The 15,333-nt window shown below is 36.3% G+C and overlaps 1 protein-coding gene across 2 annotated transcripts in view; it reads left to right on the plus strand.

Annotated features, from left to right (window-relative positions):
- The window catches only part of det1 (DET1 partner of COP1 E3 ubiquitin ligase), a 37,307-nt gene that overhangs the window by 2,077 nt on the left and 19,897 nt on the right, over positions 1 to 15,333 (plus strand). For both annotated transcript variants that reach the window (XM_048158445.1, XM_048158443.1), the window contains exons 2-3: positions 1,512 to 1,653; positions 3,301 to 3,410. The gene's annotated coding sequence lies outside the window, so the exon portion shown is untranslated. The remainder of the gene's footprint in view (positions 1 to 1,511; positions 1,654 to 3,300; positions 3,411 to 15,333) is intronic.

Below are 15,333 nucleotides of genomic sequence, written 5' to 3' on the forward strand. Positions count from 1 at the left end.
CCAGAGAAGTGGGAGCAAGTGAGAGAAAGAAAAAAGGTGAGAGTACGGTTCCTATTTATCTCCTGTCGGGAGTCTAGCTGGAAAATAATGGGCTCTACGTTGAATAGTAATCCTTTATTAAGGCCAGTTAAATTATGCTCTTCAGTTTAGGATGGCCGCCTTTCACTGGGCACAATTAGAAAAACCAAACGCGCCACGTGGAGAGAAAGAGCTCGGTGTCCAGCCAAGAGGAGCGAGCATTCAATTCAGCTCCTGTAACATGCGAATTAAGACTAATGTCCAATTATACTGTCGCCACCATTTGTCTAAAGATGATTCGATGGAGAGAGAGAAATCTCTTTCCTTTGAGAATGTGCATAGATCATAACCTCGGGGATTCGTCATGCTTGTAAAACTTTATTACGATCATTCTTGGCAGGCGAAAATCAATTGTCTCCATTTTTTGGATTGTTGAGCATGTTATAGGGATCTTTATAGGCTCGGGGATGTGACAGTTTGGACGTCAGATGGATTCATCGCGTCTCGCTAATGGAGAGACCTGAAATAGCTGGTCAGGCAGATGACGAGATGTTCGTTTAATAGATGGTACTTTTTTTGCTTCTCAACTCATGTGTGGAACATGTATTGGGGAAAGAAAACAATTAAAAAATGCATTAGGGCGGCCGATTATGGAGCTTAGACGGCAGATAATGATGTCAGTTAGCTTCGAAATCTTGTCAGAGACGTGTTCGACTCACATTCAGATGTTTAAATGAAAATGTTCCACAGCAGATGTGGAGCGTGATAATGACTAATTGCAGAAAAAATGCAATTATTCAACCAGTAACTACGAAAACACCTTTTCCCATCTGAAGCGATTAATAAATCCTCAGAGAGTTCAGGTACGAATTGGTTTTCGATTTGAAGAAAACAAAAACTCAAAAAGCTTTTAAAAGAAAACAAAAAGCTTTTAAAGCAAATACGGAAGGTTTACATGAAAGAACAGAAAACAGACAAGACTAAATTTTTAATAAGCAATCTGTTTTTGTACTTCAGTGAAAAAAGGGAGGGGAAAGTTGGGAAAGTAGGGTTTGCAAGCAATTAAGGACATAGTAGAAATTTTATATATATATATATATATATATATATATATATATATATATATATATATATATATATATATATATATATATATATATAAATATTAATTCTGAATCAAATCCTGAAAAAAAAAAAAAAAAAAAAAAAGACAACCATAATACAAAAAACAACTTCAAAAAATGTATTACTCACTGTGTGAGCACATATATAACTCGCTTGTTAGCTCGCTAACACTATGCATCAAAAAAAATCTACTCGATATATTTCTTTAATGCAATAACACCACAGTAACATCGGCCCCCAACCCGGCCGGCCACCTCTCCTAATTTGATTGAGGGAACATAGCAGGAACACCTAACGTGGCTGTTCAGTCACCCCTTAAAATTGTTACCTCTCTCACTCTTTTCCTCTCTCTGACTCTCTCTCCCCAGGCACTGAGCTGAGCTGATTAGGTGGGTGACTTACAGTGACGGAGGTGACTTCCCACTTCCTACTCGCTCTCTCTCCGTCTCGCTCTATCTTTGAGGAAGAACCACTGCAGAGATGCTTGAATCCATCTCTTACTGATTTGCTGTGAGTGCAGCTTTGTGGGGTTGAGAGAGCTGCAAACTGTGCCTGCAGTTCCTCAGCACCATTCCTGTAGTTACAAATCTACAATAGAAATATACAGTCTGGAATCAGACTTAAAGTGTTAGCTCACCCAAAAATGAAAATTATGTCATTAATTACTCACCCTCATGCCGTTCCACACCTGTAAGACCTTCTTTCATCTTCGGAACACAAATTAAGATATTTTTGATGAAATCCAATGGCTCTGTGAGGCCTCTATTGCCAGCAATGTCACTGAACCTCTCAAGATCCAGAAAGCTACTAAAGACATATTTAAAACAGTTCATGTGACTAAAGTGGTTCAACCTTAATGTTATGAAGCGACAAGAATACTTTTTGTGCGTAAAAACAACAAAATAACGACTTTATTCAACAATATCTAGTGATGGGCGATTTCAAAACACTGCTTCATGAAGCTTCAAAGATTTACGAATCTTTTGTTTCGAATCAGTGGTTCAGAGCGCCAAAGTCACGTGATTTCAGTAAATGAGGCTTCGTTTACGGAGTCCGAACCACTGATTCAAAACAAAATATTCGTAAAGCTTCAAAGCAGTGTTTTGAAATCGCCCATCACTAGATACTGCTGAAAAGTTATTTAGTTTTTTTGGCACACAAAAATATTCTCGTCGCTTCATAACACTAAGGTTGAACCACTGTAGTCACATGAACTGTTTTAAATATGTATTCTGGATCTTGAGAGATTCAGTGACATTGCTGGCAATAGAGGCCTCACTGAGCCAAGGGATTTCATCAAAAATATCTTAATTTGTGTTCTGAAGATAAACGAAAGTCTTGCGGGTGTGGAACGACATGAGGGTGAGTAATAAATGACATAATTTTCATTTTTGGGTGAACTAACACTTTAATATTAATCATCACTAAATAAAATTGAAAATTTGTGGAGTAAATCAATTTTTTGTACAGTAGTTTAAATGCCATTTTGAATTTTTTAAAGTTTAATCAATTTTGTTCGTTACAAAGTATATTATCAACTTAAAACTTGCACATCAGCACTTCAGAAGCAAGAAAATCTGTTTAAATCTGGCACTTCATGTTTAAATGAAGTGCCAGATTTGGACTCTTTTGGACTCCGGTGTTTATAATATTTATATAAATCAAAGTTTTCCCATGTAGCTGCAATTCATTTAATTGCCTGTAATCTAGCTCAATAAATCATAATAAATGTAATATATACTATTACCATTTAATTTTAGACACTAACCTCAGTAAATAAGTTATTTATCTGAATTTGAAACTATCATAAACGATTAATAGGTTAAATTAATATCGCAGAACTTTCCCCTCTTTTCCCCAATTTAAATAGCTTTGGTTACATTTCACAAGCAATATCTGTTTTGACCACAGCTGTTACAGATGTAACGGTACATCAGATAATTGTTATTGTTGTAAATATGTTCAGGCCAGAGTGTGGTTGTCAGTCAGTGGTGTACAGACCGATTTCTCGGTAATTAACGCGGGTAAGAGCATATGATTTACGGTAATTGCCTTGACAAGGGGGCTGAGTGAAGCTACACTTAATTACCTGAACATGCTCTCTCCCAGGAGCCCAGTCAAAACGACCTTTTACCATTTTTTCCTTTTATTTTACAGTGCTGAAATTGGAGAGATGTGGAGGTGGTGAATTTGCTCCACACCCCCAATCTGCCTGTCAGAGGGATGTTGAAAAATATTCGGTGGAGGCAACTGACAGTCGTATGAGAGTGCGTATATATCTACTCTTTTAGATTTGTCTGTGATAATTCTCCATTTTTAGATGGGAATACATGCAGATTTGCTTTCTCATCCAAGGCAAATTTCACCAAAAACTTCCTGTATGGAAACGGTCTGATCTTTTTAAGGAAACACCTGCATACAGAAAGTGCTTCATGTTGGAAAACCTCTGATTCAGTTAAGATTTCCTCGGCTGCAATCAGATTACCTCGATTGTGCATCCATGGCAAACCATCCAAGCCTGCTTTTATAGCATCAAAAATCAATTCTGCCATTTTCTAAACTGCAGAATGTCGCAATGAAGTCTGATGACCTCATGGCCATTGTGCTCAAATCGAATCTGATTGTCTCTTATAGTCACCGTCGTCAATTCAATATGCCTGAATGGCTGTGCAATTCGAAACAGGCACGTATCTTGTTAATCAATAGGTAGAAATTTAATTTAACACATTTCGGCTGCATTCAAGGAGATTTAAGCGAAATACAACACCGTTTCCTGGACGTGCCACCTGCCGCTATCAAAACACTTGGATTTGGTGAAATAGCGGATTCTAGTGCTAAAATCTAAAGAGACTGCAAGGATGGTGAAGACAGCTGCTGCAAATTGAGTGACGGTTGTTAAAAACGGCAACATGACAATATGAGTCACGTGACTGTGTGGGGGAAGTGCTAGAGGGGAGTTTCCTAGGGTTAGACGCCTGGACGGTGCTAGCGATCAGTAGATATATCTGCGTCAGGACCCCTCGCTGTGCCCACCTCTGATGTCGAATTTCACTCTGACTTTCCCTCTCCAACCCCCCTTCCTTTCCTTTCCACCCTTCATCCTCCTGCCCCCCCACCCCCATTCCTCTTTCTGAAGCACAGATAGGTCGCTGGGCAGTTTATGGCACCTCAGCGGTGAGGCGAAATGCTTTTTGTCCCTCCATCATGTTTTTGTGTACACTCCGCGGCACCTGTGCTTGGCGCCGAACAAAGGTCCATAGCAACGGGAGGATCGCGGCAGCTGGATACCACACCTGTTTGATCTTTAAGACCTCTCCTTGATAAGTGGCCGTAACCAGGGCAACCAGGACGAAAAGGTTCAATGCATTGTTTCAATAGGTAGGGCTTAGGTAGGCAGCATAGGTCAGGATTTATATTGGAGTACAAATGAAAAGGGTAAGGATAAAAATCTAGCCCATACCAATAAACTGGTAGTTGTTTTTAATTACTATACGTTATGGTCAATAACTGATGGATGGTCAATATTAACACTTAAATTATATATATATTATAATATAAAATACATACATGTTAATATTGACTATAACATAATGGTCCGGTTTCACAGACAGGGCTTAGCCTAAGCCAGGATTAGGTTTTAGTTTAATTAGGATATTTAAGTATATTTTATAAATGTACACTAGAAAAAAAACATTACTGGTGTGCATCTTGAGACAAAACAATGGCACTAACATATTTTAAGATCTGTCAGTACAAGTTGCTTTTAGATAAAACAGATCAAGCATGCATTTTAATCTAGGACTAGCTTAAGCCTTGTCTGTGAAACCAGGGGATAATTAATAGTATTTACAAACAATTTCCAGCTTATCTGTAGTTTTTCTAGAAAAAAAAATAAATAAATAAATAAATATATATATATATATATATATATATATATATATATATATTGAACGAGAGAGAGAGAAAATTTGAGAAATATATATATCTCTCAAATTTTCTATAATATATATATATATATATATATATATATATATATATATATATATATATATATATATGTTATATACTATAGTAGTATATAAAATACTAAAAACTACAAATTCTAAAACTAAAATCATTAAAATCATCTACAAGTGAATTTAGGCATCACAACATTATAAGGTACAGTATTAAATTATTGGTTTAAAACACTGATGACAGCAAAGGTAATCGAAATGTAAAAATAGGGGAATTGTGCAGTTTGTATAAATTGATATTTAATATCGGTTGAAATATATACATAAAAATCAGATTATTTCATTATTGGTATGGGCCGATATATATATATATATATATATATATATATATATATATCAGGGGCATTTCCTCTGAGGAGGCAGTGTCTCCTCAAAAAAAACTGGATGAGAAAATAATCAATATTACAAAAAAATAATACAACCCAAATATCACAAAATGTGACGTTAAAAAGTCACTTGTTTTTATAAAGTAAGAGTGTCCAACAGTGACAACTGCAGGTGAAGTTACAGCAGGAGGCTTGCCTCCTCTGTCCCCATTGACTTAAAACAGACACCCTAATGCGTGCGGTGGGTTTAGTGGGGGGTAATTGAGAATGAATGGGGGAAAGTCACGTGGGAGGAGGCAATGTCTCCATCACACTTTGGATATGATCGGTTATGATTGGTTCGTGCGATAAATCCCGTCGGTTGTTTTCGTGCTTGTTCTCATCGGCCTGAATGAAAACTATGATGCCGTTAATGCGAAGACTAATTAAAAAGTAAGTAAACAACTCTTTATGTCACGTCAAATTCAAAGTTGAAATGGCCTGAAAACATGATGACTGTGGGGTTTTTAGTGAGCAATCAGCTTGGTGAAATTAAAGGTACATTTTCATGTCCGTGACCAGTGCGTACAAGCTTGATGACTGCTGAAAATAAGTTGACTATTAAAAATAGAAGCTTAACATTAGTTCACAAATAATAGATATTGTTTAAATTGTTACTGCCTTTAGTTGTTATTTTGGAATAAATGTAAAAATGCGTGATGAAATTTATACTTGGCTTTAATAAAAAGAACCTTACATAGTTATTGCACAAAATACAAAATATAATTGTATTTGGTCACTCTTTTTTTATGTAATGTTTATTTAACCAGGAAAATTAAGAATAACAGACATAAATTTACATATACAGTATATAAAAAATGTGAGGACTTTGCCTCCTTATTTTAAATATATTTATATATAATGTAAAAAAAAAAAAAAAAAAAAACATTATCAAATACATACTCACACAGCACCAATGGACTTCAGTGCTTCTCCCCACAGTTGTTTTGTGAAGACCTGAAAAAGAAATCTCATGGTTACATAATGGATAAATGCACATATCGACTCCCATTCTACATTCATTTCAAGTCTCTGTGGTCGATGTTTATCTGTAATTAAAACTAGAGCGGAAAAGACATATCGCAATATCTCTCCCGAGACCTGCTCTGATTTGCACAGCATACATGCACAGTCTCCTCCACTGCGGCCGAACCCTGTTGTGCACAATCTTAGTCCTGCTCACTTCCTGCTTTGTAATTCAATTGCATGGCCGAACAGACACTCTCTCACCGAGAGGAAAGCAGAGAGCTTCTTAGCCTACATACCCTTGGGATCCGTGTGCTTGGCTCTCCGTGGAGGCGAATGACACATTGGACCATGAATAAGTATTCGTTTTGAAACCAGAATCCTTCATTGAAGGTTTTTCTGGATCACTAGTAAGTAATTAAAAAATAATTGTAAAAAAAGGTTAGCAACTAATTTAATATATTGAAAAAGTGGACAGAAAAGCTGTTAATCGCTACCATTGTACCAGTGGGTGTAGTTTAAGGCCTTGCGCTCCTCGTACCGACCCCTCCCATCGCCTCCGGTCCCTCAGCGGACAGCTGCTCCACAGCTCCACATCCACCCTCGCGTCCCCCACTGCTAGACTGTCACTGGCAGTGGCTGATTCACACTTCAAACGCAGCCACAAATGGCCATCGCTTGTACGCAGATTCTCTCACGTTTTGATGTCCAACCTACTCTGGAAAATGCGCGTGTGGAAAAACGGATTGCCATCTTCAAGGTTAGGGGCCAACGTGAAAACGGCTGCGTTAAAAGGCCCTTGAGGTCTTGATGATGCTTCAGTAGATTCCACAATATTACACAGGGCTACCCTGCAGTCTAATATCGCTCTGAAATATCAACACCAACAAGAGGAGCCAAATCCTCTTGAAGCTCAAATCCAATTCAGAGCAACGGTTCAAATGTGCAGCACTGTGAAGTCAAACACTATCTAGGAGGAACCTGTTACTGCTGGGGAACTAAGTAAGCAGTGGCTCTCTTAAGATTTATATATATTTACACAGCTGTTATTTGATATTGGACCGGGGAGTGCTGTAACACGAGGGGAGTTGTAACACTGTCAGATTAGAAATGGGCTGAAATCACTATCGTACATGACCACATCTTCCTAATAAAAACATAACAGCTTTGGGGTAAGAAATATAACCTTATATCAAGTAAAAGGATTGATATGATTCGGGTTTCGGTTTTAATTTGACATACAACATTCACACATTCTCGTGCAAAAAAACGAAACTGTTTTTAGAGTTGTTAGCTTGATTTGTGCATGTCTCCATTTTATAATTAAATGTTTGCCATATAGTCATGCTTAAAATGAAATTAAAATGGTGATGGGAGAGGAATTAAATGTTTAAATTTAAAAGTAAATCTTCCACAAAATGCTAGCATCCATCTATGCTGTAGCAACAGCACTCTTTGTGCTTCATATCAATTTAGACCGTTGAAACTACATTTCTAAAGTACTTGAATTTATTTTTTAGCTAACACATATGAGGATATTTATCAGGTTTGAGACATGTAATGCCTCAACAACACAAAATGTTTAGTTTAATCACCGTGCTGTCACTTTAAATGACTGAAAACATCTGTTGAAAACGATAAAGACAAAAGACAGCCACGTTTAACGTTTTGTTTAGTGGCTCTGGTGATTTTATCTACATGTGAAAAGTCAACACATTGTATTTTACTCAGACCTACTCCCGTATTTTGGTAACCAAGCTGCATCTAATTGCATTAATTGCGCATATCCTCTTGTTTGAACACCTGCTGTAAACGATTTTTTTTTTCTTGCTTGCGAAGTACAGACCGCGACACTCACCGAACCATTTGGGCTGCCATTTCTGGAAGTGTTTTTCCATGTAAATGTGTCATCACGACGCTCACAGACAACCTGTCACCTCCGCCTGCTCGCGCGCATCCACAGCATCCGCACGTGATCGATGAGTTCTGTGTATAAAACAGCGAGGAGAATCATCGATAATTTCGCTGTTTGCCATCTTCAATTTAAGCGTTTTTTGCGATTGTTTGTCAGTTTACAGGCTGGGAGACTTATTTAGTAGGTTTAATCAAGCTTTATTGGCATGACCATTGGAGTACTAAAGATTTTTACTTTGTCTACATGAAAGCGGGGAGTGTAAAAATGTGTTTAAACGTCTGTACCTCAGTGTCTGTGGCTGAAACTTTGATATAATATTACATTACTTTTATGTGTTTCTAATTAATGTAGTATAGAAATATACAGCTTATCCCTAAAAGGTGTAAATTAATGTCTTTTGTTACAACCTTTCTCTAGAAAACATGAACGTGTATGAATTAAGGTAGTCAAATATACTTGTTCAATATAATTCATTACATTTTAATTCAAAAAGGCTAATAGAATTCATATAAAAACCCATAAAATATAGGCTAACCTATATCGTGTGTGTCCATGTCATGTTTATCATTCTGTGAATCCAGTTGAAGTACACTGGAAAGTGTTACAACACTCCTTGTCTGCTCAGCCATGATATTTTGAGTTTTTAACATGCATGTGGATGCTAAACCTGCTGATTCGGATGATACCAGTGTGTCTTACCTCAAATTTGTTTTTTTCTTGCCCTAAAAAAAAAAAAAAAAAAAAAAAAAAAAGGTTCGCACATACAATTTACAACTGTCACCTTAAGGGTGGTGGTATATGTGTGTATATATATATATATATATATATATATATATATATATATATATATATATATATATATATATATATATATATATATATAATGATTCGAATCATTATATATATATACACATACACGAGGAGTTGTAAACCTGTCCATTTTACCAATTAGAAATGATCTATGGGGGAAAATGCATTATATATATATATATATATATATTATATATATATATATAAAACATTTTCCCCTATAGATCATTTCTAATTGGTAAAATGGACAGGTTTACAACTCCTCATTCTCTCCCACACATAATGTATATCTGTAAATCAGACAGGACCACAAGGGTGACCTGCCATAATTACATACAGCATACTTAATTTAATTTCCTGACTGATAACACCGTTTATTTATTATATTTGTAACGAAAGGTGGTTAACAATATTGCATAGAACATCTCCAAGAGATGAACGAACACTGAGACAACAGTAGAATTATTTTTAAGGATCTCACAATATGCACTTTGAACATGTCAGCATCTAACAGGTGGTTCAGAACATCTGTTCAGTGCTTCAGAGGTTCGTCACTAAGCCCCACGCAAGAAATAATTCATTCTGACTAGATTAACCAGCCTACACCTCAGTCTATCTTATGTTAGTTTAGAAAAAAAGCTTTATTTTGTCCTTTTTTTTTTTCCTTTTCATTGTGTGCACAACAACATCTTTGTTTCCGCCCATTTAAATAGTCATTTCAACATCGATTTCATCAGTAAATGTAAAAAAGTGGCCCAAAAGGTGCATTAAACTTTGGAACCACTTTGATTTCACTTTGGTTTTCAATTTTAGCGGGATGAAATTCTTTTTCATCAAAATTTATCTATATCCACCAACAACAATATACATTCATGAACCAAAAGCATCAGGAGGAATACTTGGGGGTCAAACCTGCGATTTGCTCAGGGAGGCTTTAACATTAGTGCATCTACTTCCAAACAAATCATTCATTTGCTAAATTGTCCTGGGGGCTGATCCCGTGCTGTTGGAAATGATTGCCATCGACTCCCTCGTTCTGTGCGGCGACACTGGGAGCTGTCCACCACTGTGGTGCTGAAATTGATCGAAGCGCAGACGCCTAGTGCATATCCGGCGGAAGCTAATTATATGTGCCCTTTTCCTTGCATATTTTTTTTTTTTTTGTGAGTGGGCATTTGAGCACGTTGTTTTCAATGTTTACAAGAGCTCATCCACCTCCTTGATGCTTCCCCCTTTTCCCAACCCCCATCTTTTTTACATTCAGCCTGTGTTCCACACCCAGGACAACAATATAATCTGGGTGAACAATTTGTATATGCCCTAAAATGCATATACAAACTATTACCCCTAACCTAATTGATGCAGATGTTTTAGAAGGGTTTTGTGTTGTAAAAGATAAAACTTGTTCACGTCATTCCGAAGCTATTTTCTTTTTTTCCCCATGAAGCACAAAAGGAGATGTTAGGCAACCTTAGTCAGTGTATGGAGCAAGATGGAATGAATACGAATGCTGTCAGTCCCTAATATCTGCTTTTGTGTTCCACGGAATAAAGAAAGTCAGCTTGGAATGACACGAGGCTGAGTAAATGCTCGAATTTTAATGTTCTGCCTGAACTATCCCTTTAAGCAAGCCTTTTTTCCCCTTTGCGTACTGAACAAGATATGAACGACTCCACACACAAGCCCACCTGGAGATGTGTGAATTCACATATTCCCCCCGAGGGCTGGAGTTCAGCCAGGAGAGCATGTCACTTCATTGCATTAAATTGCCATCGGAATACATTGGAGCTAAACGTTGAGGGAAGGCCACCAGGACCACCTCTATATGATTAGCACCGGCAGAAAAATGAGGATGTTGAGGACTGCTCTGATATTGGATTTGCCAAGGATAACTATAATAAACAGCTCTTCAAATCTAATTGTAGTCATTCGCTCAACACACCAGCTGGGGAATTAGGGATCTTGAAGGAGCTCTTCTCCTATAATCAATAGAAGTTTTGCAAAAGCATATTGACTTGGGGGGAGAGCGATTATTTTGATTGAATAGGAGCTAGAACAGAATTAACAATAATGAATAATATCGCCGATTCTGACCCTGAGGCTTTTCAATGGAGGAAAAATCAGCCTTTTCAACTGAAAAACACTGTTGAGTCATTTATAAAGGGCTGCATTCATAGGCTGGTTTCACAATAGGCGTTCATCATGTTTTACACAGACATTCGACATGCAAATCCCACCGCAAATTACATCTAAGTGACTTCAAGAAGACATGCTGATGCTCTTGTCACCTGTTGATCAGGATCATCAACACTTGATGCAACTTTCCCTACAAAACTCATTTTATTTGAGTATTAAAAATGTGATTGACACCAAATGCATTCGGCTCCGACACCACAATCTCTTGTAGTTTATATTCTAGACACATTTTGTAACAAATTCGAATCATTATTTTCCTAACAGTTTGATAAGAAAGACAATATTTTCTGGATGTAAAAGAAATAATCAGAATGCATCGTTCGAATCGCTTAAGGGCGTTGTATGTTTAAACAAGAAATATGTTTTTAAATCTTAAATGAACTCTATCCTCATCACTTTGTTTTCGTTTGACATCGTCTTCTCTAAATCCCTCGAAAACATATTTTTTTCTGTAACAGAAAGATATGAAATGAAGGGTATCTTACGTGTCTTTGCTGATGCTCTTCGGAGGACGCTTCGCAGGAGATGACAGCCCGTCTTCATCTCGCCATGTGCTGTAACAAAAGCATCCCATGCATCTGATGCCTGTCCCTTTAAAGCCTTGCTGCATCCCTGCAGGTGGCCTGTCAATTTAGCGGATCTGAATGACGTCACCGCATGGCTGAAAAAGCTGTAAGCCAACTTTCATAATAAAAGTCATTCGCGGTTTTATTTGAGTCAATAAACCGAAGAGGGTTTGCTTGTTTTAGTTTAAGATTACCCTGCCTGGCTTTTTATTATACATTTTTTTGTGACCAGCTAAAAGTGCCCAAAACCATTCTAAAAACCAGCCTGACCAGCAATGTTTGTTAACAAAAAGATTATAATGAAAACATTATCTATCAATCAATCAATCAATCAATCAATCAATCAATCTATCTATCTATCTATCTATCTATCTATCTATCTATCTATCTATCTATCTATCTATCTATCTATCTATCTATCTATCTATCTATCTATCTATCTATCTATCTATCTATCTATCTATCTATCTGTCAATCAATCAATCAATCAATCAATCAATCAATCAATCAATCAATCAATCAACCAACCAACCAACCAACCAACCAACCTATCTATCTATCTATCTATCTATCTATCTATCTATCTATCTATCTATCTATCTATCTATCTATCTATCTATCTATCTATCTATCTATCTATCAAGCAATCAAATCTATCTATCTATCTATCTATCTATCTATCTATCTATCTATCTATCTATCTATCTATCAAGCAATCAAATCTATCTATCTATCTATCTTAGCAGGGATGACTCCAAAACGTATTAAAATAAATTGAAAAACACCAAGTAATTTTTAGTTTCTTTTAGTTTTTAGTTTTAACCTTTACAACTCACCTTCATTAAACACGAAGAAAGCACAAAAGTGTGGTTATGTGCTATTTATCTTTCTAATACTCCATTTATCTCTTAATAACTTTTTATTTATTTATTTTCCCCACATAAGGTAAATGTCTGCTAACTGAATGACATTAAAAATATTTAAATAATGTCTATTATTGCATTAACTAAATTAAAATAAATGTTAAAACTTAAAATAAAAAAAGCACAAAAAAATTCAACTATTATCCAGAATTGATTGATTCTTTATTTAATTAGGCTACTTGTTTGTTTATTTGTTTGTTTGCTTGATTAGCTCACCACCATAAATAGATGACACAACATCAGCAGCCAGGAAGAATGTGAAGGTTAAAAACATGCAATTAATGTTTGTAATGTAAAGCGCCCACCCACGCACGGAATGATTTAGATGCACACAGCGTGTCAGTTGGCATCGTGCTTTTCCTTGGCACCTGTACATTTGTCTAGTCACAACCACAATATAAGGATATTTGCTTTGTATAAAACACAGTAGGCTATATATAGGCTATTTTCTTTCTGTTCATACATTGATACTATCATATCAATCCTCGTTTTGGATGTCTCTCTTATCTGACACGCCCAGGCCATGGATCCTGTTCTAATGATCTGATTATATAAATCATGTGCATTAAATAAGGCACAAATCCAAACCATGGATGTATATAGATTCCAAAATGGGGTTTTCTTAGCTATGTAACATAAGAACCATCCAAGAACCTTTAGGTTTTAAAATGACCGTTTTTTTACACTCTTAGAAAAAAAGGTTCAGTGAGGTTCTATATAGAACACTAGGGTTCTTGACTCAATTTTAAAGAACTCTTTATGCCAAAAAAGGAGAAATGACTTAAATGATTGTTAAATGGGTTATTTCAATTTTTTTTTCTAGTGATAAAGTATGTTTACGAGCTGTTTAAATGATAAAATTTAAGTAAAATAAAAAATTATTGAAACAAAATTCTTCTAAGAGTGTATATATGAATTGCATGTAAATTGTACTTCAATATATATCTGCATGGATGCAAATCAGGTTTTAAGATTATTGTTTGAAACCTTTATCTGCTACAATGACCTCAAATTTTACAGTCCTAAAATTGCACAATGCACAATGAACTGTTCCGTCCTATTGAAGGGCTTTGATTAACTTTGGTCTGGGTGCACCGGAGCCCTGCGTGAAGCAAATGGGTAGCAGCATTTATTTATTTATTTATTTAGGCTTGCACTGTTCCCTTTACAAGTGTCAGGGGAGGTACATTGTTGGCTTTAGCAGAAGAGACATGCACAAAATAATCCCTTAGGTCCTATTTGGGCATCTAATTACAGTTCGTATACAAAGAGTCATGTATTAAACACAGAACGGAGATATTTTTTATCATTCCAATTTTCACTTTGATTTTATTGACTGGATTCAGCCCAAGTTAATGATCTGCTTCTGATTAGTATCCCACCATGATTTCATATACTGTCCTTTTTTGCTTGATTGATTAGATTTTCCGCACATTGTCAAAACATTAAAAAGCACCAAGCAGCTCAAGGGGTTCTCAAGGGGTTTTATGAAACTAGTTGTCCATGTATAATTAAGCAAATGTAATATGCATCACTCACCCGTTCATACCACGGACGATAACTATAACGATAAAGATATAGCCAATAGACCTTATTCAGAGCAGCGCCATGACAGGAATGAAAGCGAGGCTGTGACGGATAGACTTAGCGAGTTGTTGTTGTTTTTCTGTGTGTGTTTTTTACTGAAATTTCATGGAAAGATATTTTTGCAGTGTTTCGTCAGCAGAACAACCCAAAAACACATTAAAGGGTTAATTCACCCAAAAATGAAAATTCTGTCATTTATTACTCACCCTCATGCCGTTTTACACCCGTAAGACCTTCGTTGATCTTTGGAACACAAATTACGATATTTTTGTTGAAATCCGATGGCTCACTGAGGCCTCCATAGCCAGCAATGACATTTCCTCTCTCAAGATCCATTAATGTACTAAAAACATATTTAAATCAGTTCATGTGAGTACAGTGGTTCAATCTTAATATTATAAAGTGACGAGAATATTTTTGGTGCGCCAAAAAAAAACTTATTTAGTGATGGCCGATTTCAAAACACTGCTTCAGGAAGCTTCGGAGCATAATGAATCAGCGTATCGAATCATGATTCGGATCGCGTGTCAAACCGACAAACTGCTGAAATCACGTGACTTTGGCACTCCGAATCACTGATTCGACACGCTGATTCATAATGCTCCGATGCTTCCTGAAGCAGTGTTTTGAAATCGGCCATCACTAAATAAAAAGTCGTTATTTTGTTTGTTTGGCACACCAAAAATATTCTCGTCACTTTATAATATTAATATTGAACCACTGTACTCACATGAACTGATTTAAATATGTTTTTAGTAAATTAATGGATCTTGAGAGAGGAAATTTCTTTGCTGGCTATGCAGGCCTCACTGAGCCATCGGATTTCAACAAAAATATCTTAATTTG

The sequence above is a fragment of the Megalobrama amblycephala genome, linkage group LG15 (genome assembly GCF_018812025.1).
Source record: "Megalobrama amblycephala isolate DHTTF-2021 linkage group LG15, ASM1881202v1, whole genome shotgun sequence".
Lineage (NCBI taxonomy): Eukaryota > Metazoa > Chordata > Actinopteri > Cypriniformes > Xenocyprididae > Megalobrama > Megalobrama amblycephala.